Genomic DNA, 24,802 nt, shown 5'->3' with positions numbered 1-24,802 from the left:
AATTGTATCCTTCACCCACCTGATGAACTTCGCCAACTTGCTAGCTGAATGTAGCAACCGTGAAAAGAGAATTGTCTGTAGAATCGAGAAATTGGACAAGAAATTGAATTCTGCCGATGAAGCCATAGTATTCAACTCCAGCTGTTTGAAGGAGGGTCTCCTACCAAGAAATAATAATAATAATAATATATTTATATATATATATATATATATATATATATATATATATATATATATATATATATATATATATATATATATATATGTATATATATATATGTATATATATATATATATATATATATATATATATATATATATATATATATATATATATAAGTATATATATATATATATATATATATATATATATATATATATATATATATATATATATATATATATATATATATATATATATATATCAACAACAATATAATTTAATATCGAATTCTAACTTTTGGGAACGTGTATCCACTGGAAATTTATGTATCATGACAACTTTTGGCTGGAAAAGATTCACACCTATGCCTCTTAGCCGAAACCATGCCTACAGGATCTCTAACCATCTATGCTATCCAGAGAGATATAAGATTCTTACATGTTTACCGTACATATTCCTGTTGAATTCGTGAATCTGTTCTCAGACTTGAAATAAACCCATCTCCATCGTGATGGTTGAATAGTGAGTTTGCTAACCACTAAACAATTCTTATGTTTCCTCTCTTTTTCTAAAAGTCTTTCCGAGCCTATTTTATAACTTTTATTTTAACACAAAGAGAGATGGTACTTCCGAGAGATTTATAAATTTCTTCATTAACATTCTACGTTTATTTTATATGTAGCATTATTGGGAGGAGAGGAACTTAATATTTCATTATGCATGTGAATTTTTTTTCATATCAAGTTACACACATCTCATCTGAAAAAGGAAAAGTAAATGCACTTGCTTATTTGAGGCCAACAATTTATAAAAAAATAAAATGGGATTAGTTGTTTACATTGAAAATTTAATCTACCACAAAGTCATAATCTAATCAGAGTCACTTATTATCACAAAGGAGATTACACCTACTAAGAAAGTGATAATTTTTCATACCTGGTCTTCATCTCTTAAGCTAGAGATAACAATATAAACCGAATAACGCAGTATTTAATTGACAGCCCTCCTTTGTACTATCTAGGTAATTATTAACTTGATTGACTTGAAAAAAAAAAAATCAATTTTATTTTGGTTAAAGTAACCTTTAATATTTCTGCATATTTACTAAAAGTTATCCTGTTTTCCGTGGTTTGTGCAACCAGCATAGTATGCTTGTGTTGTTTCTGTTCACTTTTAAGAATTATATGCACGAGAACCGTCTTTTTTCAGATAATTTTTATTTTCAACCTTTTTGTGGTGAGAAAATCGCTGCCAAGCTCATAACTAAAATTAACACATCGGGAAATAAATTTCGGTCTATGCCTTGTTACGACCAAACTATAATAGATATGAACTTCTGGCTCCTGTTATCATATCGGATAAAGACTGAAAATTTCATGATGTAAGCAGAATATCATAGCAATGCTTAAAAGTATTTAAAGAGAGAAACCTAAGATAATTTTTGAAAATATTATTAAAAAAAAACCAATATTAGCCTAAGAGGACTTCATCTTATTTGAAAATCTGCAGATCTGTTACGCTGTAGCAATGATTGTGATAAAAAATTGACTAGTAATGGGCGGTGAACGTTCAGACTTTTTTTTGTTTTGATTTTTCTTTTTTTTACCGTGAGCACTGACATCGTGTGTCAACCCACTTATGTTGGTATGCTGAAGAGTGAAGATAAAAAAGAAAGTGAAAATTTTATTAAAATCATGATTAAATACTACATATAGGATATGTAGTGATCAAAAGAAATCATCTCCTTCTACACCTATTGACGCAAAAGGACTCAGTTTGTTTTCACCAGTCGTCTCTATCTTCTCCATTCATCATCTCCTACTTCACAGTTCATAGTCCTCAGCCATGTAGACCTGGGTCTTCCAACCCTTCTAATCCCTTGTGGAGCCTAGTTAAATGTTTGGTGAATTAATATCTCTTAAGGGGTGTGAAGAGCATGACCAAACCATGTCCATTTACCATTCACCATGATACCATCCACATATGGCAACAGAGTAATCTCTCCTGTCATATCTTTTATAATCCTGTCCTGCCAGTGAACTCCCAATATTCTTTTGAGGGCTTTGTTTTCAAATCTACAAAATCTGTTGGATATGGTTTCATTGTCATACCACGATTCATGTTCATACAGTAACACCGACCTCTTTAAAGTGATATAGAACTTAATTTTTATATGTAGTTTCAGGCGTTTTAATTTTCCAAGTTTAATTATGTTAGCCATTGTCTGATTTATTTTTTTCGATCTTTCATTACACTCCAATTCTAAAGACCCTGCATTATATATCCTAGTTCCTAAATATTTACATGATTCTACCTCATTAATCTTTTCTCCTTCCAATGATATACTTTTTTTTTTTCAACGCATATCCCGCATCTCTGTCTTTCTTCTAATCATCTTGAGTCCAAACTCATGCGATATTGTATGTCTTCTGGTCAGCAAGCATTGCATATCCTGTGATGTATTACTAATAAGGACAGCATCATCAGCATACTCGAGGTCAGCTGATTTCTTATTACCAATTTAGTCGAATCTTTCTCCACCATCCCCAACTGTTCTATGCATTAATAAATCCAAGAGGAGGATAAAATACATAGGTGATAACATATTCCCTTGGAGCACTCCACTGTTCACTGGAAATTCATTTAATAGAACTCCATTAACATTAACTTGGCACTCACTATGCTCATGAACAGATTTAATCAAATCTACATATTCAAGAAGAACTCCATAAAAACGAAGACTCTCCATAAAATTGGCTGATGCACACTATCAAAGGCTTTTTCATAGTCATCAAATGCCGCCAAAAGTGAATTTCTATAGTCTACACATGTCTGTACAACATGTCTTAAAATGAATATTTGGTCAATACAACGTCTATCTTTTCTAAACCCTGTTTATTTATCTCTCAGATTTTCATCAGTCTTTCTATCTAGTCTCTTTAGAATAAGCATAATATATATTTCCATGGCAATTGACGTAGGCCATATATCCATTTTTGCCACTTTCACAGACACTCCCAGCTCCCATTCATCAGATTTTGCCTATTCTCGCCACATTCTACAAAATAATCTTGTAAGTATTCTGGGAATCATTTCCTTTTTAGCCAAAATCATCTCAGCAGTTTTTCCATCATAGATAGGGGGTTTCCATCTCCTGACTTTTATAATGACTGTTTCGACTTCAACCACGCAGAATTCATTCATGGGCATATCAATGTCTTCCTCAGCTTCAGGTATATCAATGAAATTATTCTCTTCATATCTCCTATTCATGATCTCATTAAAGTGTTCCATTCATTAAAGTGTCCGCGATGGGTATATCCTTTATCTTCTTTGTCCCCATAGAGATTTCATTAATAATTCTATGAACAATTTTTAAACTGTAGCCACTACCTGAATTTATAGCTTTGTCATACTCATCTGTTTTCCTGTCAAATGTTCTTTCCAGTCATTCCTGGCTTTTCTTTTGACCTCAGTAATGGATTACTTAGCAAATTCTACCTTGTAATTTTTATTACTTCATCGAAAACTTTAAACAATCAATTTCTGTATTCGTGTGCTTTTTGTGGTATGCCAAGTATCATTTTATATCTATGGCTTGCTCCTTGTAACTGCATATCCCAAAACCTACCCACCATTTGACTGATATATGTTCTTAATACCACACAATTCTTCATTAATTGTCTTCTCTTCGTCTCCTGAAGTCTCTATGATTATAAACCAATTTTTACTTTCAATTGCAAATGTGTGTCAGTGCTTCCTACAATTCTGTTGGGTGCTTTCTGGTTTAGTTTAAGGGAGTTAATGAGGAGCTGGTCATCACTACCAATATCTTCATCTTTATGGCTTCTCACATTTCTTGGAGTCCTCCCTCTCTCTTTATTAATGACTATGTGATCTATTTGATTTTTTTTAATTGCCACATGGTGAATTTCATGTATAATTGTGGATGCCCACGTGCTGGAAAAGAGTACCTCTAATAACAAGACAATTTGTTGAACAAAAACTTATAAAATGTGCTGCATTTTCCTTTGCTACTTTGCCAAGACCCTCAACACCCCTCACATTCTTTATACCTTGGTTATTCATTCAAACTTCTGCATTGAGGTCAACAATCAAAATTTTCATATATCTCTCTGGGATCTCATCTATTACACTCTGCAATTGTTCATAACATTCATTTTTTCTTTCTGCAGAGGAATCTATTGTTGTATAGCAAACTATAACACTCATTTTGCACTGCTTTCATTTAAACATCAAAAGTAACAATCTATTATTTTCAGCTCTCCATTCTGTTAAAGCCTTTTCTACTCTTGGTATCATCATCATTGCTATCCCTTCTGTTTCAACTCCATCTGATCTTCCTTTATGTGTATGTATATATATATATATATATATATATATATATATATATATATATATATATATATATATATATATATATATGTGTGTGTGTGTGTGTGTGTATATATATATATATATATATATATATATATATATATATATATATATATATATATGTATATATATACATATATATACACACACATATATATATATATATATATATATATATATATATATATTTACACGCACACACACACACATACACACACACACACACACACACATATATATATATATATATATATATATATATATATATATATATATATATATATATATATATATATATATATATATATGTATATATATATATATAAGTGTGCTACTTTTATAAGCACACATTGAGTATGTGTTGTTTAAGATGTGTAAAGCTGGATAACGAAGTACATCTTATTAGCTTTAAAAGTATTTATTGTCTAAAAACAACAGAGTTAAACATCTCCATCATAGGAGGGAGCTGGTTTGGTCGCATGACCAATTCTGGTGAAGTATAGATATGAACTGATTAAATTATCGATATCACAGATATCGTATGCTTAGTTGATGTAGCATTTTTAACACAATCTCGGAAGACACCTGCATCCGGTGACATCACAAACTTTCACACAGTGATGCATTGGTGTTGACGTTTAAGAAAAATGTTACATTGCCGAGGCTGCATTGTGCATCCTGCTTATGATTTTAGTGACTACGGCAAATCTCACGGCTAGCATCTTCATCCAAAATGACATATTACGTCATATGTTTTAAACATGTAATAACAATTAATTCATTTATTACATTAGCTCGGCTAGCTATCTCAATTTTTTCAAAAAAAATTTAACAACAAGCCAAAACATGTTTACTAGGCGTGACTGGATATATGTATTATTCTTTGTTTAACTTCAGCCATAAGCAAACGAGGACGAATGTCTAAATAGGCACATCAAAAAATAATAACAATAATGCATATGAAAAGATATTACCAAAGCAAAGAAAAAAAAGGCATGATAAATAAAGATCATATATATGGTACATTGCTAGCAAATGATTATATGGTACCCAAAAAAAATACTGACATACATATGATTCGGTCACTTGTTAAAGAATAATTGTTACCTTTGTCAGAAACACAGATTAACATAATACGGTAACTAATAAAAATATTTGTTACCTTGGTAAAAATTCAATTTTTTTAGTGCACAAACACGAATTCCTGGTACGTACACGTACCACGGTTTCGTACACACACACATATATATATATATATATATATATATATATATATATATATATATATATATATATATATATATATATATATATATATATATATATATATATATATATATATATATATATATATATATATATATATATATATATATATATACAGTATATAGATATTTATATATAGGGCTGATATATTTTATTAGATGCCCATAGATTCTGTTAATTTAATTTTTTTTCTCTTTTCTTTTTAACATTCCGGCTTATATATTTTATTAGATGCCGAAAGAAAAAATGATTTATCTTTTTTTTTAAAATGTTTTTTTTTTAAATGTATTTTTAACCATGCAAAGTTAAAAAATTTCCTCATTTACATATTACTAGCGTACTAACGGCTTTTCTTACAAACTCTAATTCCAACAATTTACTCCTTTATCGAATGAGGTGGCCACTTCAAACGGCTTTAAACTGAATTAAATAAGGAGTTTTGTCTGGACATGGCGAAACGTTCTGTTTTAGCTTCCTGCTCTACCATAACCTACGCCAAACAAGGATGTTCACGGCGATAAATATCATCACCGTGATACCCAGTCCTGCTAGTAGTATGGGGTGAAAAATTTCCTTATAAGTCGGTGACAGGTGGTCCATTTCGGTTAATTTCATCAACCGCTTGGCAACTTGTCTGTTGTACGGGAGAGGTAGTGCTGGCATTGTAGAGGTCCACGTGAAGATCGCGAAGTAGGCTCGTTCTCTGATGAGTGTCCGTAGACCAGTCACCATGGAATTAGGGGAAGTCCCGATACAACCATCTGCTGCAACGAAGATGTGGGCGAAAGACGTGGATCCGTCAGGGCATGATACATTGAAGCCGTCCTTGTCGTATCGTATCCACGAGCCATTGTTCAGTCTGCAATTGAACTCATTATTGTCAAAGGGATAAAGCTTATCCAGACAATTTTCACTTGTATGGGAGAGAGCACCGTCTAGCACTATACCTAACTCGCATGAATCCATTAAGTTTTTATGGAATTCAAATGAGTCAGCTGTACATATTTTTCTATCCATTGCGTCTGAACAGTGAGTTAATTGATTTAAGTCTTTAATGACTGTATATGTTTCCTTGTCTGGGGAAATCAATACGTGTCCTGTCAAACTGGATATTACTGGATTTGAGTGATTCGTCATGAAAGTCGGAAATGGTGATATCCTGTAAGATTGCCAGGCATCAGAAGAATCAAAGGGAATTGTAATCCTAATCTTGTTATTATCAACGCTTACTGTAATTAGGCTGTAATAAAATTCTAACCTACGTTCGCCTAACAAAGGAACATAGCCTAGTTTATCCCTTCCGTTCTTCAGAATTAACTTTAAGTAATTTATAGGCAACAAATGGGGTGACATTACACCTTTAGTTGCTAACGTGATAGCTTCTACATAATCCTTGGATTTCTCAATGAAATGTGCAATTCTGTTATGTATGTGATCTATCTTTGAATCATAATACGTTAACGTTGCCAACAAATCCTGTACTTCCATAATCTGAATGATATTATTTGAATGTTCATTTACTAAATCCATAATTTGATTGATTGAAGCTAACTGATTCCTTAGTTCTGACATAATCAATTCATCTTCATGAGTCAAGAACTCAATTTTCTTATTTTGATTACTAATTTTAAGACGATTTGAAATTCCTAAACCTAAACTTGCAACAGACCCAAAGATGTTTAATGCAGCATAAATAAACGGATTTCGTCTTTCTTTATGTTCGTGTCCTACAGTCCACATCAAAAGGTCATAAGCCAAAGATCCTGTCTCGTAAGTCTTATTTTTCAAGTCATTTAGATAGCATCTCTGCAACTTTTAATGTTGATCCAAGCAAACTCGCTGTAGTCAAACGAAAATGTCTTCTATGCAACTCATCCAATGAGGCAGAAAACCTTGAAATGGCGGTTCTTAAGCTAGTGACATCATTCTCTTGAAGAAAAATTGCTTGCATATTCACTTCTACAACTACGTTGCTTGATGTCATAAAAACGTCTTCTTGTCTTTCAACTATAGTGCCATATTTAAAATTTATACTTTTAGTTTTAGAGCTCATCCCACACGAGAAAAATGTCTGAGCGAACAATATCACTCCCAACAACAAAAAATTCATCTTGGAAACCTGTAACGAGAAAAATATATGTAATTACTCCTGTATTAAGAAGAAAACTTTTAATCACAAAAAATAAAAAAAAATTTCCCTCACTTCTTTCCCTCTCTTTTCTTTTTTTCTTTTAAATTTCTTTTGTGAGCCAATGGTACTATTCTCTCATACGTGGGTTGGGATACGTTTTGAACTCTAAACCTATTGGCCGTTAATGTTTCCAAAATGTTAAATGGGCTTTCAAACTTAGATGTTATTTTATAATTGAGTCCATTGCGCACATTGATTTGAATATACACGTTATCACCCACGGTATATGTTTTAGTTGGCTTCGCTATTTTATCATGATTCCTTTTCATTATGAATTGTGATTCTTCTAAATTCTTTCGAAGGATATCATATCGACTTACACTTGCATTTATACATTCTTTTAAAGGATTTGATAGATTAGTTGTAGGCGTTAATACATGGAAAGGCGTTCTAACTGGGGTACCATGCAATGCTTCATGCGGTGACATTTTAATTGATATATGATATGAATGATTCAGAGTACTCAGTACCGCAGGTATTGCAATATCCCAGTTGGGGTCTGATCCCCCTAGTGTTACTCTTAATATATTTAAAATTTTCCTATTTGCTCTTTCCACTAGCCCATTCGACTCTGGGTGATATATCATGGTATTTATTTTCTTTATGCTGAGGAATTCACACAATGAGGTAAGAAAGTGATTATTAAATTCACCACCCGAGTCGGAGATTATCAGGTGTGGAATTCCATGCTTACAAATGTAACACTCGTAAAACTTCCTAGCGCATTCAATCGCAGTTTTAGTTTTAAGCGCTATTAGTTCTGTATATCGAGTTAAAGCATCTATAATTACTAAGAGGTGCTTATTTCCTCTGTCTGACTCGTAAAATCCTGTTAACAAATCTAAATGTATTCTTTCAAAGGGTTGATTGGGCACAGGATAAGCCCTTAGGCTGACAGGTGTTTACGTATGCCCTTTGTTTTCCTGACATGTGCGACAATTAGCTATGTGTCTTTTTATATCTGTAAGCATTGTATGCCAATAAAACAATGATTTGGCTTCCTGTGACATTAATAAGAACCCCGGGTGTCCATGTAATGGATTTGAGCGCAACCAATTCAGGACAGTGGAAATAAGTGAGATTGGTACTACTACCTGGACGTTAGTTACATGTGGTGTATTGCGGGTTTTCCTTGTCACAGTCCTACACAGAATATTATCTTTGATTATATAATTCTGCTGCTTATACTTTATATATCCCTTTTCCTTATGATTTATAATTGTTTCTATTTTCTGATCTTTTCTTTGCTCAGTCTGTAACAATTCAGCGCTCCAGCCTAAATCTTCTTGTTCAGATATCGTTTTAACAATAGGCATGGATGTTGATATATCTATTAATTCAGCTAAAGGCTCCGTACAAGATGACACGGGGTTGCGTGATAATGCATCCGCAATGATATTTGCTTTCCCAGGTAAATACCCGATTCTTGCGCCAGAATCTTGAATGATCCAATGCCTCCGAGTTTGTTTAGGGCTGTGGTTGAAGCCTTTAAAGAACTCTGTTAGTGGTTTATGGTCAGTAAGAACCTTAACGGGATAACCGTAAATTATGAACTTAAAATGCACTAGTGAATTAACAATAGCTAGCCCTTCCTTGTCTATTACTGCATACTTACTTTCGGAAGTTCTCAATTTTCGAGAATAGAAAGCTATCGGGAAAATTGTTTATCATATTGCTGAAGCAATACCCCTCCTACTCCTAAGTCTGAGGCGTCTGTTGCAATGAAAAATTCCTTACCGAAGTCAGGAAATTTTAAGATATGAGAACTACATAGTTCATCTTTCAAGGTATTAAACGCCTGTTGATGTTGCTCAGACCATATGAAATCTATGCCCTTCTTCGTAAGATCAGTTAAAGGAGCGGCTATTATTGAATAGTTGCGTATAAAACGCCTGTAATATCCACTACAACCCAGAAATTGCTGTATTCCCTTGACATTAGTAGGTATGGGAAAATTATGTATAGCCGACACCTTATCATGGGCTACTTTAAGACCTTGGCTTGACACCATGAAATCCTAATATATTAATTCTGTTTTGAAAAATTCACACTTACTAATCTTTACCCTTAAGTTATGTTGTCTTAATCTCTGTAGTACTAGTTCTAACTTACGTAGATGTTTTTCTAAGGTGTTGGAAAAGATTACAAGATCATCCATATAGGCATGCAATATATCCCCTAACAAGTCTCCAAACACTATGTTAATCATTCTTGTAAATGTTTTAGGAGCACAACGTAAACCAAAAGGCATCCGTTAAAAATTCATAATGTCCCCTGGCTGTGCTGAAGCCTGTGTATGGGATACTATCTTCTTCTAATGATATCTGGTGAAAGCCTTTAAGTAAGTCCAAACTGGTAAAATATTTATTCTGACCTAACAAAGACAAAATATCGTCAGTACATGGCACTGGGAATCGATCAGGGATCGTCTCCTCGTTTAGACGACGGAAGTCGACGCAGATACGCCATGTTCGATCTTTTTTCGGTACAACTATTAAAGGAAAATTATAAGGGCTGTTTAATTTCCTAATGACTCCTTCTTCTAGCATTTTACCTACTTCATCATTTATTTCATTCTGGAATTTCATAGGGAGTCTGTACGAGGGTACATAGATAATTTTCTGCTTGTCCTTTAACCTTATTTGATGCTCGATCACATCTGTTTTTCCTAAGGATCCATCCGTAGTGGAAAAAACATCATGATATTTAGTTAAAAGTCCAAAAATTTTCTGCTGAATTTCTTCGTCTTGAATGTCTTTATTGATTTTATTTTTAATAGACCGCAAAAGGGATTCATCCGCAACTGATTGAGAGAGATTGATCTCAGCAAGGGTAAGAATACGATGTTTATAAACTTCTACATGCAAGTTATGTTGATTTTTGTGAATTACTAAAGTGTTATTTAAATGATTACAGACTTCAATATTACATTATTGATGTGAGCCTACTGTATAAATAGCTAGTGTGACAGACAATCTGTTAGTTTTCAAAGTGTCGGAAAGGATTAATCTTTCAGCTCCCGGTAATGTTTTGTTTATTTGCACTATTAAATTCGAAGGTACGTTTGGTTCGATAGATTGCGTGCAAGATGATATTACGGGTGAACGAGAATTCTGCTGGGTCGCGTATATTATTTCTTTATTAGTGAGACAAGTTATTGGTTCTTCAACGTACGTTACGGTTACATTTGTCGTCTCCTTTTTATCCAAAACTGATTTTAAGGTATTAGAAGACTTATAGAATTTCCCTTTGATATACACGCCGTGCTTGGCAGGGGCTAAGATAATGTTTTGATTTCCCATAGATGGGTATCCTATAATTACAGCTGGATACATATCAATGATTTTTACAACAACAAATGTATCGGCAAACGTGCGTTTACCGACTTTGAAATGAACATGAGTTATGCCTATGACATTTAATTCATTATTTCCTATACCCAAGAGTCTAACTCCAGATTTTTCAATCGGAAAGTTCGAAAACAACAAATGATGTGTCTTCAAATCCATGATATTACGTGGACTACCAGAGTCAAAAAATAAAGTAAAGGATTTGTGTTCTAAATTTACAGCATATAAGGTTGGTCGTAACTCATTTTGGCTTATTATTGTATGAATTCGTTGCAAATCTACGGGAGCATACACTGTTTTACTTAATTCGGCCGTGTGTTTCATAGGAAAATCTATTGTCTCACAATTATCTGATAAAACATTAAATTGATTATTCAGTACTATTGATGTTGACATAAATGACCTTGACCCAACATCACTCTCTTCTTCTCTAGAGTTAACTATGTGGTATTTGCTTTGCTCTGCACATTCTGAAAATTAATCTGACCTTGCGAGGTCTGGTTTGACGACCCAGGCTCAGCGATATTCGAAGAAGTGTTTGTTTGCTTTGGACTCTGAACTACATTGACATTTGGTTGTTTCTTCTTATTGTTAAAATGAGGATTTTTCTTTTTATTTCCATATGGGACTGACTGTGGAATTGACTGTGTATTTCTGGGATTCTGTTGTGTCTTATGCGAGTAACATTGATTGTATGAATGATTTGAACTGTTATGAATCGAGCAGAATTTCGTTATGCAGTCCGCGCTTAAGTGACCTTGACGTTTGCAATTATAACACGTCATTCCCGCTACTTGACTACTAACTACGTTCACTGTTTGTGGCTTTGTTTCATTCTTTGCAAAAACTTGAGTTAACACGGGATCGAGATCTGGACACTTGGACATGTGTTTCTTTATCTGTCTATATACATCCAATTCCGTACTTGCAGGCGTTAACTTCTTATCAAAACACCGCACTAGAGCTTCAGGCAACATAAGTGTCATGCAAGTTAAATACATTAATCGTAAAAAATCTTTCACGGAGATGTTATCTCTATTAACCCAAGTGGAATTACCTAAAATGTCCTGATATTCATTAAGCCTATCAGGTATGAGAGCTGCTCTCTCAATAACATTAAGCCGATTCATAGTGGCTTGATTAAGTGTATTTCGTAACGTTAATACTACATCCAAGGCTTCCTCACCCCCATAGACCGCGCGTAACCTAACTTTGAAATCATCCCAGGTAACTGCTTCTTGAAATGAAACACCTCTTAAATATGCACTCGCATCCCCCTTAGAAAAATCTATAAAACTTTTAGCTTCTTGTAATTGTACAAAAGGGTCTACGATTTGTTTGGCATTTAAATGGGCATCGACGGATGAAATCCATGACTCCACATTTTGTGGCAAGAACCCATTGACTCGACCCTGAAAAGGAAGGATTGCTGACCTGGCATTTACAAGCGTCACAATTGGAGGAGGATTAGTGTGGCCTACGCCACTAGGTCCAAGGGTAGGGCTCAAAGGGGGAGTCATGACTGCTGTATTTCTTTTCCTATCTCTTCGACCCCTTGCAATTCTATCAAAATATCTATATGAATACAGACGTCCACTGCCTAAACGCATATGTATAATAAGATTCCCCAAACAATGTTACTAATCCCAAGACATTTCCCGAGAATTTCTGAAAGAAAAAGGAATTAGCACAAAGAGAGAAAAAATTCTAGATGAGAATTCGGAGTTGAACACAGTTTCCTTTAATGAAAGGAAATAAAAGATTAGCAAATCACTCACCCCAGTAATAATCGACTAACGACTCGTGATAACTACACTTCACTGCCCAAACTGGAATGAATTAAAAAATTTGTACTTAGCTTATATATGGTTCTGTGTGATGTCGACACATCCTCTCTCTCTCTCTTGATGTTTTGTTAGCGATATATCGTTCGAGTTTCTGTTGAATGTAGTGCTTCCTGGATATGTTTCGTAAAGGTTGAACGTCAGTCCTTGGGTTTCCTAGGATGTTGATTGAAGATCCAGTTCATCAGTTTATATTTATAACATTCATTAATGTTAAATATTTCGATAGACTATATTACTTAGTCAAAATTGTAGATACATGTAGATAACGTTGAGTTCTTGAAGATCTTTCTCTGGTTTTACAGCTTTTATTTTGAAGTCTTGAAGATCTTCCTCTAATTCTTAGAGTTTAATATTATAGTTACTTGAAGAACTTTCTCTGATTCGTAGAGTTTAACCGCTGCCACCATTTATAAGTGTGCTACTTTTATAAGCACACATTGAGTATGTGTTGTTTAAGATGAGTAAAGCTGGATAACGAAGTACATCTTATTAGCTTTAAAAGTATTTATTGTCTAAAAACAACAGAGTTAAACATCTCCATCATAGGAGGGAGCTGGTTTGGTCGGATGACCAATTCTGGTGAAGTATAGATATGAACTGATTAAATTATCGATATCACAGATATCGTATGCTTAGTTGATGTAGCATTTTTAACACAATCTCGGAAGACACCTGCATCCGGTGACGTCACAAACTTTCACACACTGATGCATTGGTGTTGACGTTTAAGAAAAATGTTACATTGCCAAGGCTGCATTGTGCATCCTGTTTATGATTTTAGTGACTACAGCAAATCTCACGGCTAGCATCTTCATCCAAAATGACATATTAAGTCATGTGTTTTAAACATGTAATAACAATTATTTCATTTATTACATATATATATATATATATATATATATATATATATATATATATATATATATATATATATATATATATATATATATATATATATAAAAAATAAACCATATATTATAATACCTTAATGTCTGGATTCTCTCTTAAACAAGGGTAAGCAGGTCTTATTGGAGAAAGACACTCTAATATCAAACCTTTGTTCTCTAGTGTTGGGCAGAGCTGTGTATAGAGTCCTTTCATTATACGTCATCAAACTTCCGGTCCACCATCTTGGAGGACAAACAAAGACGCGTTCAGTGAATAGCTGTGGTTGAACTGTTGAATAGTTAGCCATCTCATCACATTCACATTCACATAATGCCCAGTTTTTGCCCTATTGTTGGCTGTGGGAATCGAGGACAAAGAGATGACAAGAGTTTATACCGCATACCGGCAATTATTCAGAATCAGAACAAAGATACAGAAGATTTATCCAAACGCAGACATGACTTGTGGTTGACCAGAATATCACGGGCTGATCTACGTGAATCCTCACTACCCTACGCACGTATCTGTTCTGATCATTTCATATCAGGTCAGTCTTGGCTAGGCCCTAAAAGTATCATTATTCCTGTGTAAACATGCTATATCCGATCGCATGGGTGACTTCACAAGTATCATCGTCAGTTCAGCGTGTAGTGTGTGTGGGGGAGGGGGCATCTCAATTTTTAAACATCAAAAGGGGCATCTCAGATTTTCAAAACAAAAATTAAAAGCGCCCATATTGGCTATATTAACAAAGGCTACTTACCTAGGTCTCTATTTCGTCAAGGTGCTCATGCCTATATATAATTAAATGTATATTTATATTTATTTTAATTTGTGTATTAAATTGTGCAGACATACAGGCCTACGTGATGAATAAACATTGATTATGAATAATAATAATAATAATAATAATAATAATAATAATAATAATAATAATAATAATATCTGAAAGCTGGTTTAACTCGAAGGGGTCTTCAGCTTATATATGAAACATCGAAAAAATAATCAAACTTGCGCATTTAATTGCAAGGAGGAAAAACGATCATCCAAGAGCATTACAATAGAGTTTGTCCATCATATGTTTATATGTATATAAGAAATTATAGCATTTGTAACCAAACACAAACACAATGGTTAGGCATGAACTGATAAAGATTTGACATAATGCAAAACTTTTACATACATTTTGACAATCAAAAATTATAATAAACAAGGTTAGGCTAAATGATCAATATTAGCTTTATAATTATAAACACTCTCTTCATTGGCCAAGTGTTTATCTAATTTTGGACTTAAAAGCGAAAAACAACAAATTCTGGAAAATCTTCAGTATTTTGACTGAATGAATTCTGCATCTGGTATGGATCTAGGCCATCAATTACATCGAGTTTCTGCTTGTAAAAACGCTTATCATCACCCGACAATTGTTTGACAAAGTCGCTCTCATTGTCCATATTCGCTGTAGCAGCCGCCATGTTTTCGCTTTGCATGTCCTCCAGCATGGCCGCCGGCGATTCCCAGTGACATCATTGAAAAGACTCTATAAATGTTTCTTATGTTTGGTAGCGCCATAACCTCTGTACCATGGTCTCCCATTGCCTTTGGTTAGAATTCTCTTGCTTGAAGGTACACTCAATCACACTATTCTATCTGTTTCCTTATTTTCTTTTCTCACTGGGCTATTTTCCTGTTGGAGCCCTTGGACATACAGTATTCTTTTTTCCGACTAGTGTTGTGGCTTATTGATGATATACAATCATATGCGCTGTACAAATGTGACCCAGAGACAAAAGATAACGATAATAGTGGTAGATGATTAGTAAGTGGCAATCTTAAACAATGGCAAACTAAGCAATCATGAAGTAAAATGCAATTAACAGCCACTGAGATGAAATGTAAGAATCAGATATTAGAAAAATGAAATCAATAGATATATGTGGAGTGCCATCTGTCTCAGAAGGTAGGGGATAAGTGAGTGGTATGAGGTCAACAGTGGGTCCACATTACCTCCTATTCCCCACCCCATCCCATACAACCATTCCTAACCACATCCTGACATTAACTACCATTACCCATTAGCTCATAAACCGTCCAATTACAGTTGAAGCTAGTTGTTCATCTGCAACATGTTCTACACCTGTACTGTAAGCTTCTGAATAATTTCATTGTAAATGTACTGTATCATGTAATGCATGTATATTTCGAGATTTTACAATGGAAACTTTTGTGTTTAAAATTATCCAAGGATGTCATAATTCTATATAATGCATGGAATGTTGAATTATCCTGAATGAATAAATCTGTAGAAGAGCATATGTCACAAAGGGATTTTAAATGTAGGGAACGAATACCTGGAATACATTTCTAATAAACTTATTATAATATACTAACAGGTGTTTTAGCTGAAAATGTGGCAGGTGCCCTTTCTGGCGCTTTCAATCCAAGATGGTTGCCTTTATGTAGAGGCTCTTAGATTTGTATCTATAACTCATTTAAGAATTAACCTATGGAAAAAAAGTGTTGTTTAATAGTTATCTATCTTTCAAAGGAAGTAAACAAATACAAATACAGGAGCTTTATCTCTAGAAATCCTACAGTTTGGGAACTAGAATTATTTTCTTAATTTTCCACCATGTTTATTTTACTCCTCAATACATTTTCCTTAAAATCCGATATTGGAAATATTATATGTAAAATGTGGTTGAAAAATAAATTGTTCACCATGTATGAAAAAACATAGTACACAAATGGCTATTATTCTAATATTATTATCTACTGCAGTGCTGCCAGCTAATGCTACAATCAGTAGATAAGACAACACTGATTTCTTTTCATTCATATGTACTTTCAGCGTCCCCCAAAATATCAGTTATCTATGGATTCTGTGCGTCTAATTATACTTCCTGGATAATGAAACAAATAAAAACTACACAACCTACAATATTTTTCTTGTTAAGGTGTCAGAAAGTGTCTCATTGTATTCCGCAATCCCAGTTGGGTGAGAGTGTCTCAAGGAATTTCGCTGAAAGCAACAACATACAATGCAATGTATGCTGCAGGAGAATCATATGAAAATACTGAGAAGAATATAGGAATCCTTCTTCAAGTTCGTAACTTTATTAACTGGTGTGAATTGGGTATTCACTAAAAATGTTGAGGCAATTAATGTTGATAAAGTTGTTGCAAAAGAGGGATGTTGCTTTTCAAGTGGCATAGTCAAGGACAGATGAATATGGAAATTACTTTAGCAAAATAGGATATAATAGACCTTAAGAAATCTCACGATTGTCACAGTTTTCCATTTATAAAATAAAATCACATCATCATTTTGCAAAGATGAATTCTACAACAACACACTACTGTGGGATGCTGATATAGGTTGCAATAGGATACTAATGCCTGCATCCACTCAGAGTAGATTTTTCATTCAGTTTCTGCATAGCATTAGAGCTTCTTCTGGTTGCGTTCTTCATTTGGAGACTATGATAGGAAAAGAGGTAGTGAAATCCATAAATGAATATGGAGAAGTTTATATTCCATCACAACTGGTGAAACTAAGATTTATTTATTGTGTAGCATATTATATTGAGATTTTGGAAAATATTCCACATGGTAAAGGGACGTTGCATGACATGATTATGATGTATATCAGCAAAAATAAAAAGACTGATTTCCTTCCTGACATCAAAATATCACGGCCAACTTCACTATCATCGCTAAGACATATTCCCCATTCCTTGTCTGGGGTAATTTCATATAAAATTCCTAATGATGCAGACCAGAAAATTCCATAGACAACCCAACCAAATAAAATTGTAGAAAAAAAATATTCTAAACTTCTACGTGCCAGCATGTAATATAAGGTCTGGCGCACTACATGAATGCAAAAGTGATGATGAAATCAAATATTCTTTTAAATCAGTCAAAACTGTCCCAACCTGGTCAGCATGTAACGTAGTTAAGAAGAAACTAGAGTTTGTGTGTTACAACTAATAGAAAATAGGGTAACAAACACAAACATACGACTCACTTTCATGTAGGAGCTAGTTATTTTGTTAGCTTATACAAACCTGTACTTTTAGGTAGTAGGTTGGCCAGGACACCAGCCACCCACTGAGATACTACCGCTAGTGAATTAGGATGTCCTTTGACTGGCCAGATAGTACTACGTTGGATCCTTCTCTCTGCTTATGGTTCATTTTCCCTTTGCCTACACATGCACCGAATAGTCTAGCCTATTCTTTACCTATTCTCCTCTGTCCTCATACACCTTACAAAACTGAAATTACCAAACAATTCTTCTTCTCTCAAGTGGTTAAATACTGCACTGTAATAGTTCAGTGGTCACTTTCCTCTTGGCAATGGTAGAAGAGACTCTTTAGCTATGGTAAGCAGCTCTTTTAGGAGGACACTCTAAAATCAAACCATTGTTCTCTTTTCTTGGGTAGTGCCATAACTTCTGTGCCATGGTCCTCCACTGTCTTGAGTTAGAGTTCCCTTGCTTGAGGGTACACTCGAACACACTATTCTGGCTTGTTTCTCTTCCTCTTGTTTTGTTAAAGTTTTTTGTATAGTTTATATAGGAAATATTTATTTTAATGTTACTGTTCTTAATATATTTTATTTTTTCCTTGATTCCCTTCCACAATGAGCTATTTTCTCTGTTGGAGCCCCTGGGCTTATAACATCCTAATTTTCCATCTAGGGTTGTAACTTAGCAAGTAAATAATAATAATAATAATAATAATAATAATAATAATAATAATAATAATAATAATAACAATAATAATAATAATAATAAACAAAGATATTCCAAAGTATTGGATTCTTAAACCAAGTGAATTTCATATCATAACGGTATGCTTTGAGATGTAGGCTCATTTCTATATAGAATAGGCATTTATTCTAACCTATCCTCACTAAATGATGATAATATTATAACTAATATATCAGCTGCATTGATGAATTTTACAACAAATTGAATCCTAAAGTTGAAGGAAAGTTAGAGCTGAGCAGATGAACCTCTTCAACATAAAAACAGGGCAATAAAAGTATTTGGGAGTTTGCTGAATATAACAGAAATGAAGAAGGCTCTTAAGCATTTTTTTATTTCTTCTGAATTGTCAAGGAAATCATCAGAAGCAAAATATATATTTGACCTCTCAAAGTATGAAAATTCCATTCATCAGCACCTAAAAGAAACCAAATCAAAATGACAATTGTAAGACGTTGCTCACCTCTACACTAGACTAAGTAAATCTTCTAATCCAATGAAATATGCCTGAAATGCCCCATCTTTGTTTATACAAAGTATGACTTTCATAATGTTATAGAGAGAGACACAACGGAGATGAAAAACAAAGGATGTCAGTTGTACACCAAGTTCAAGAGAATGCTGAATTAAATCAGAAATCTGTAATTTGTGGGACCACATAAAAAACTTCATCTCTGTAGAATTACACGCAAGACTGTAGAAACAAAAGTTTCAGATAACATTGTGAATTTAAAGTTGGACTTAATGCTTTTCATAAGAAAGCTAGTTATGACAAGAAGCCACATTGACATAGATCTGAGTAAATGCAATAGTGAAAATTAATTTTCTGCAGTACCTCTTTCAGTTTTTAACTTGGATAAAACCATAATGTTACCTGGAAACAGGAACAAATTAAAAAAGAGTTTGGAAGACTAGCCGTCAAAGCACCCTAAAAAAAATGTCAGAAACTTCTTCTGTTGACACACATATGTTATATAAAACCTATTCCACATCATATATTGTTGCTATGCTTCATTGAATGGCAGTTAAAAAAAAAAAAAATCTATGAAGACATTCCGACATTACATAAATTAGTTTTTTGAGTATATAACAAACTAGATTCCGCTTTTCATATGTATTATGAGACTTACTTACGCTTTGATTCCTACCCTGAAACTTCACCAAGAATTCTATGGAATTTGTAATTACTGTTAGCACTAATGTTAGAAACATTAGTTTGAGAACCCTTTTAACCCGATCTAAAACAAAAGATGAAATAAGTGTACAACTCTCGGATAAAGCAATAGCTTTTGTACAGAAGATGAGAAAAAATATAGTAACTAATTGGGTAAATGAAACAAAGACAGCAGAAGGAAAGGATTTGACATATATATTTCAGAAGGCAGATAAAAAATATAATTGTTCACTGCCTTTATATCTCACATCATGATGCTCCTACTCTCCTTATTTTTTCATCCAACAGTGAAGTTTTTTTATACTTTCTATCTGGTAGTCAGTAATTTCCTCACCCGATATGATTTTTGTGACAGGTGTTTGACTAAACTGAATGACAGATGTCGTCCCTCATGTGTGTTCTTACTTGGATTCAGAGAATGTAATGGCATTATTGGGTTATCATGCTTTGATGTTACAAAGTGTTTAGCTAGGAAATAGAAAACATCTTTCTGGAAGGCCTTTAATACTTCAGATGCATATATCCTTGTATATTTTGGAAAACTTAGATGCCCAATAAAATTTACCAAGGAGGATGAACACTAATTGATCAAGAAGTTTATTTGTCTATTCTACCTTCAGGGAACGGAAAATTCTGACATTAGTGAGCTCAGTATATGTTTGCAAAGGAAGACACACAGGATGAAAACTTACTCCCCAAAAAAGAACAGTTTTAATACCATATATTTTAAGAACTAATTACTAAGTGTTAGAGTGGATGCGTGCTGGTCCAACGCATCCAATAATGATAGTCTAAAGTCTATTGGCCAATATTAAGGTTTATGATAAAATTCTTGGTTAGTATATATAATGGACCCAGAAAAAAATATACAATGTTTGACAAGGAGGCACCTTACCTTACTTACTATTATACAAGTTAGGATAAACTTATGCATAGAATGTTTTTCAATCGATATGCAGTATATTGGTTTTTTTTTTACCCAAAATGTTCAGAAAAGAATAATTGATTTAATAATTCCCTGAGTGGTGATTGCCAGACTGGTGTTCGAGTCCCGTTCAAACTCGTTTATTTCTTTGGACACCGCAACCTCACCATTCTTGTGAGTTGAGGATGGAGGGTTTGGAGAAGCCTATAGGCCTATCTGGTGAGTCATCAGCAGCCATTGTCAGCCGCTACCTGGACCTAGCTTAGATGGAGAGTGGGCCTGGGTGCTGAGCATATGTATAAATGGTTAGTCTCTAGGGCATAGTCCTGCTTGCTAGGGCATTGTCACTGTCCCTTGCTTCTGCCATTCATGATTGGCTTTTAAACCCTTAAACTGAAAATTTTACTGCAGTCTAATTTTTTATTTATTACCAGTGTAAATAACATTCCTCATAGATTTATTGCACAACAAATTTGTTCTGAAGATAAAATGTTAGATAAAACACTTCCTGCAATTGTCCATACAATTTCAGCGATGCACTCATAATAGATATTAAGAGTTCCAATTCTCATTTTTTTGAGAAATTACTTAAAAGAGAAAGTTTAATAACTCAATCAGTAGAAATCTCACAACATATACAAACTCATATTTTTAACTGACCATACCATAAGCTCTCTTGTGGTGAGTTTCATCTTTATTCCTTAGTTTAAGTTTCCCATAGCTTCCCACAGTTGATTCATCTTCTAACATTTAATTTCTTAGCACCATTAACCTCCGGTCAACACACTGTGCAAAGTAATATTGGAACCTGAATCTGTTTGCTTTCTCCTACGCTTTCGATGGTTATCATTTGTAGTGAGAATTGTAAGACCTTTAATGCATAATTTCCTTTCATTTAAACCTTAACTCACTCAATTATATGCTTTCATCAGGTTATTATAACATTGAACAATTCTAAGACACTTTGCATAGTGATACCTTTCTCTTACACTGCCTGCATTGATAATTTTATCTAGTTCCTCCAAATCAGAATATCAATTACATTTATGAAAGAAAGTAATTAAATTATTTATAATGTCTTTTCTCTCTAGTAATTTCCAATTAAACCATGCCCATTTCCGCTCTTAGCTTTGACATTATTGGTTATTTTTATTACAAACACACTATGATCAACCATGGATATGGTAGGATGGGAGTGAGGGGAAACATAAATGTAATATGATCTCCTGAACAAAAAACTTAGCGACAACAAAGGTACAGTATTTATATACTCCCAAGGGATTAAATAAAGGTAACAATTATTGAATGTTTACAATCATGCATGTGATCTCTTGCTTAAGGTTACACTCGGGCACACTATTCTATCTTATTTTTTTTCTTCTTGTTTTCTTGAAATGGTATATTAGGCAGGCTTAATAGAAGGGCCATGAATGCCTGGTGGCTCTAAAAGAGGATGTCTGTTCCTTGTCTGTTTCTTCTTCTTATCAAAATCATCCTTACGGTCCTCCCTTTAGTTGAAGAGGCTTTTTTGGTGGGTATATAGCCTTGTACTGAAATTCCAAATGGAATTTGTATTTTCTTTTTTATTATATTATATTATATTTTGTTTTTTATTATATTTTGTTTAAAGTAGCATGGTCACTGGAAGACAGTTAGCTTAGTTTCAAGTATTTAACTACCCCCTTGGTTGTTAACAGCTCACTGCCTTCCGGAGGCCATTTCTGGTTTTAACCTAACCAGCCACTAATGCTTAGCTTTCTTCCTGAGGTTGACGGAAACTCAAGTCAGTTACGAAGGAGCATTCCATCGCTAAGGGTCTCGTAACTCGAGCTCCTGTTCTTGATATAAGAATACACTTTGTACCGCTATCCAGTTAACGTGACAAGAACACTTTCTACATGTCCTTTGAAGTGACGAAGAGTATTATCGCCATGTAAACTCTGTTTAATCCCGACCGGGAAGAAGCTTGATTTCATCGCAACCCATCTCTACACGTACTTCGCCTTCGTCCCAGGATGATATCGGTGGGTCTGTAAAACTCAGGGGGAGTTTTTTTTTATGTCAATCCGAAATCATTTAGACGGATAATGCCATCCCATATAAATTTGACTTACAATTATCATCGCTCACTTTTTTCAATAAGTTCTATTTTTTCATACCTTTCAATTTTGTAACGACTTCGTACCCTTTTCAGTTTTGTAACAACTTCGTACCCTTTTCAGGGATATCATAAATTGTACTACGTGGACTCCAGTTTGGACTATGGGTGTATATTTATTTACATAAGTTTTCCAAGGTATGCAACATGCCAAGAGTTATAACGTGCTTCACATAATAATTTGATTTTAATATGTATTTATACGATCGTTGTGTAGTTGTAATTAGACATTTGGTAATATTTAAGGTATTTGCAAGAAGCTGAATTACTGCGGTTCCCCCTTGCTTCACGATGGTCAACTTTGTGTATTAGCTGCCGCATCAGCATCTGGAGGAATTAGGATATTTATCAAATTTAATAAATTACTTAATTTTTTTCACATTTTAATTATCCTTTTTTAATTCCTGGTGTTTGTAAATTAAAATTCAGCGTATGGCGACCGTGACAGGATTTAGCATTATAGGTTAGGTACGTGATACAGAACGTGAATTGCGGTGTGTTCGAGGTTTCTTCCTGGAAGAGGTTGTTATAATCTGCTTATTTCTTTTATCGATTTTTTGCTGTTCAAGAAGAGTTCAGTATACCATTTTTACGATTCCGTAAGCGAGTTTGTTTACTTGGCAATTGATTCAAAGTTCTTTGTTAACTATTTATGCGGTTCATATTTTGTTTATCCGTTTGGGAATAATTTATTGCGTATTTGAGTGCTCTTATTTCTCGCGTTATTTTGAGCTTTTTGCTTCGTAATAACGTTATTTGTAATAAGTGGTGTTTACTATTTTGCTTAGAAAATTTTCATTTGTGTATTGTATTAATCATACTTTTTATATATTTTGGTGCCTGTTTGTTTATTTGTAGTCATAATGGCTGAATTGGTAGTGCTAATTGGTCAGCGTAAGATTATTAGGAAGAAGGTTACAGATTGTGCCAACCGTTCCTCGCAGTACCCTTCATTAGATAATACTGCTAAAGTATCTGAACAAGGTGTTCTCCTGGATTATAGGAAGCGATTAAGTGACTTGGATTCTAGAATACAGACTCTAAAATTTTCAGGGGAATTTAGAGAGGAGGATTTGGAAGCTGAGCTTTCAGCGTGTCAGTCTTACCATGATAAAATTTCAGGTATTTTGCCTTTGTTGGATGTAAGTGTAAATGCTGGAAACCCTCCACTTTCATTAACTACTGATATTGCTAAGAGTCTTTTGAGGCAACCCACTGCCCCTCTGCCAAAATTCCAAAGTAAGGAAGGTGAGGATTTTTTTGAAATTCATTAGAGAATTTGAAACCACATCCCAGTGTTTTAATTATCCAGACAGGGACTTGCTCTTACTTTTGAAACAAGTAGAAGGTAGGGCTAAATATTTACTTGGATCTTTGGAGGCCGACTAACAAAGTTACAACGATGCCAAAGACTTATTGACTAAGGCATTTGCCTCAACTGAATTACGAAAATCGGCTGTAATTAAGAAATTAACTTGTCTAAATCTCAAAGAAGGAGAGGACCCTTTTGTCTTCTTATAAGAACTTAGAAATATAGTCGAAAATTTCAAATATTTGCATATTGATGTTTAGGAGGTTGTTAGATATTTTGTTTGGTCTGCAATGAATGATAGATTTAAGTCTCATCTGGTTCATATCACTAATGTGACTCTTCCATCATTTCAGCAA

General features: G+C 33.9%; 1 protein-coding gene across 1 annotated transcript in view; it reads right to left on the bottom strand.

Moving 5' to 3' along the window:
- Window positions 1-24,802, bottom strand: part of LOC137657074 (uncharacterized) — a 370,656-nt gene that overhangs the window by 90,184 nt on the left and 255,670 nt on the right. The gene's annotated exons all lie outside the window — the stretch shown is intronic.

The sequence above is a fragment of the Palaemon carinicauda genome, chromosome 18, assembly GCF_036898095.1.
Source record: "Palaemon carinicauda isolate YSFRI2023 chromosome 18, ASM3689809v2, whole genome shotgun sequence".
Lineage (NCBI taxonomy): Eukaryota > Metazoa > Arthropoda > Malacostraca > Decapoda > Palaemonidae > Palaemon > Palaemon carinicauda.
This window is presented reverse-complemented; position numbering and strand designations above follow the sequence as displayed.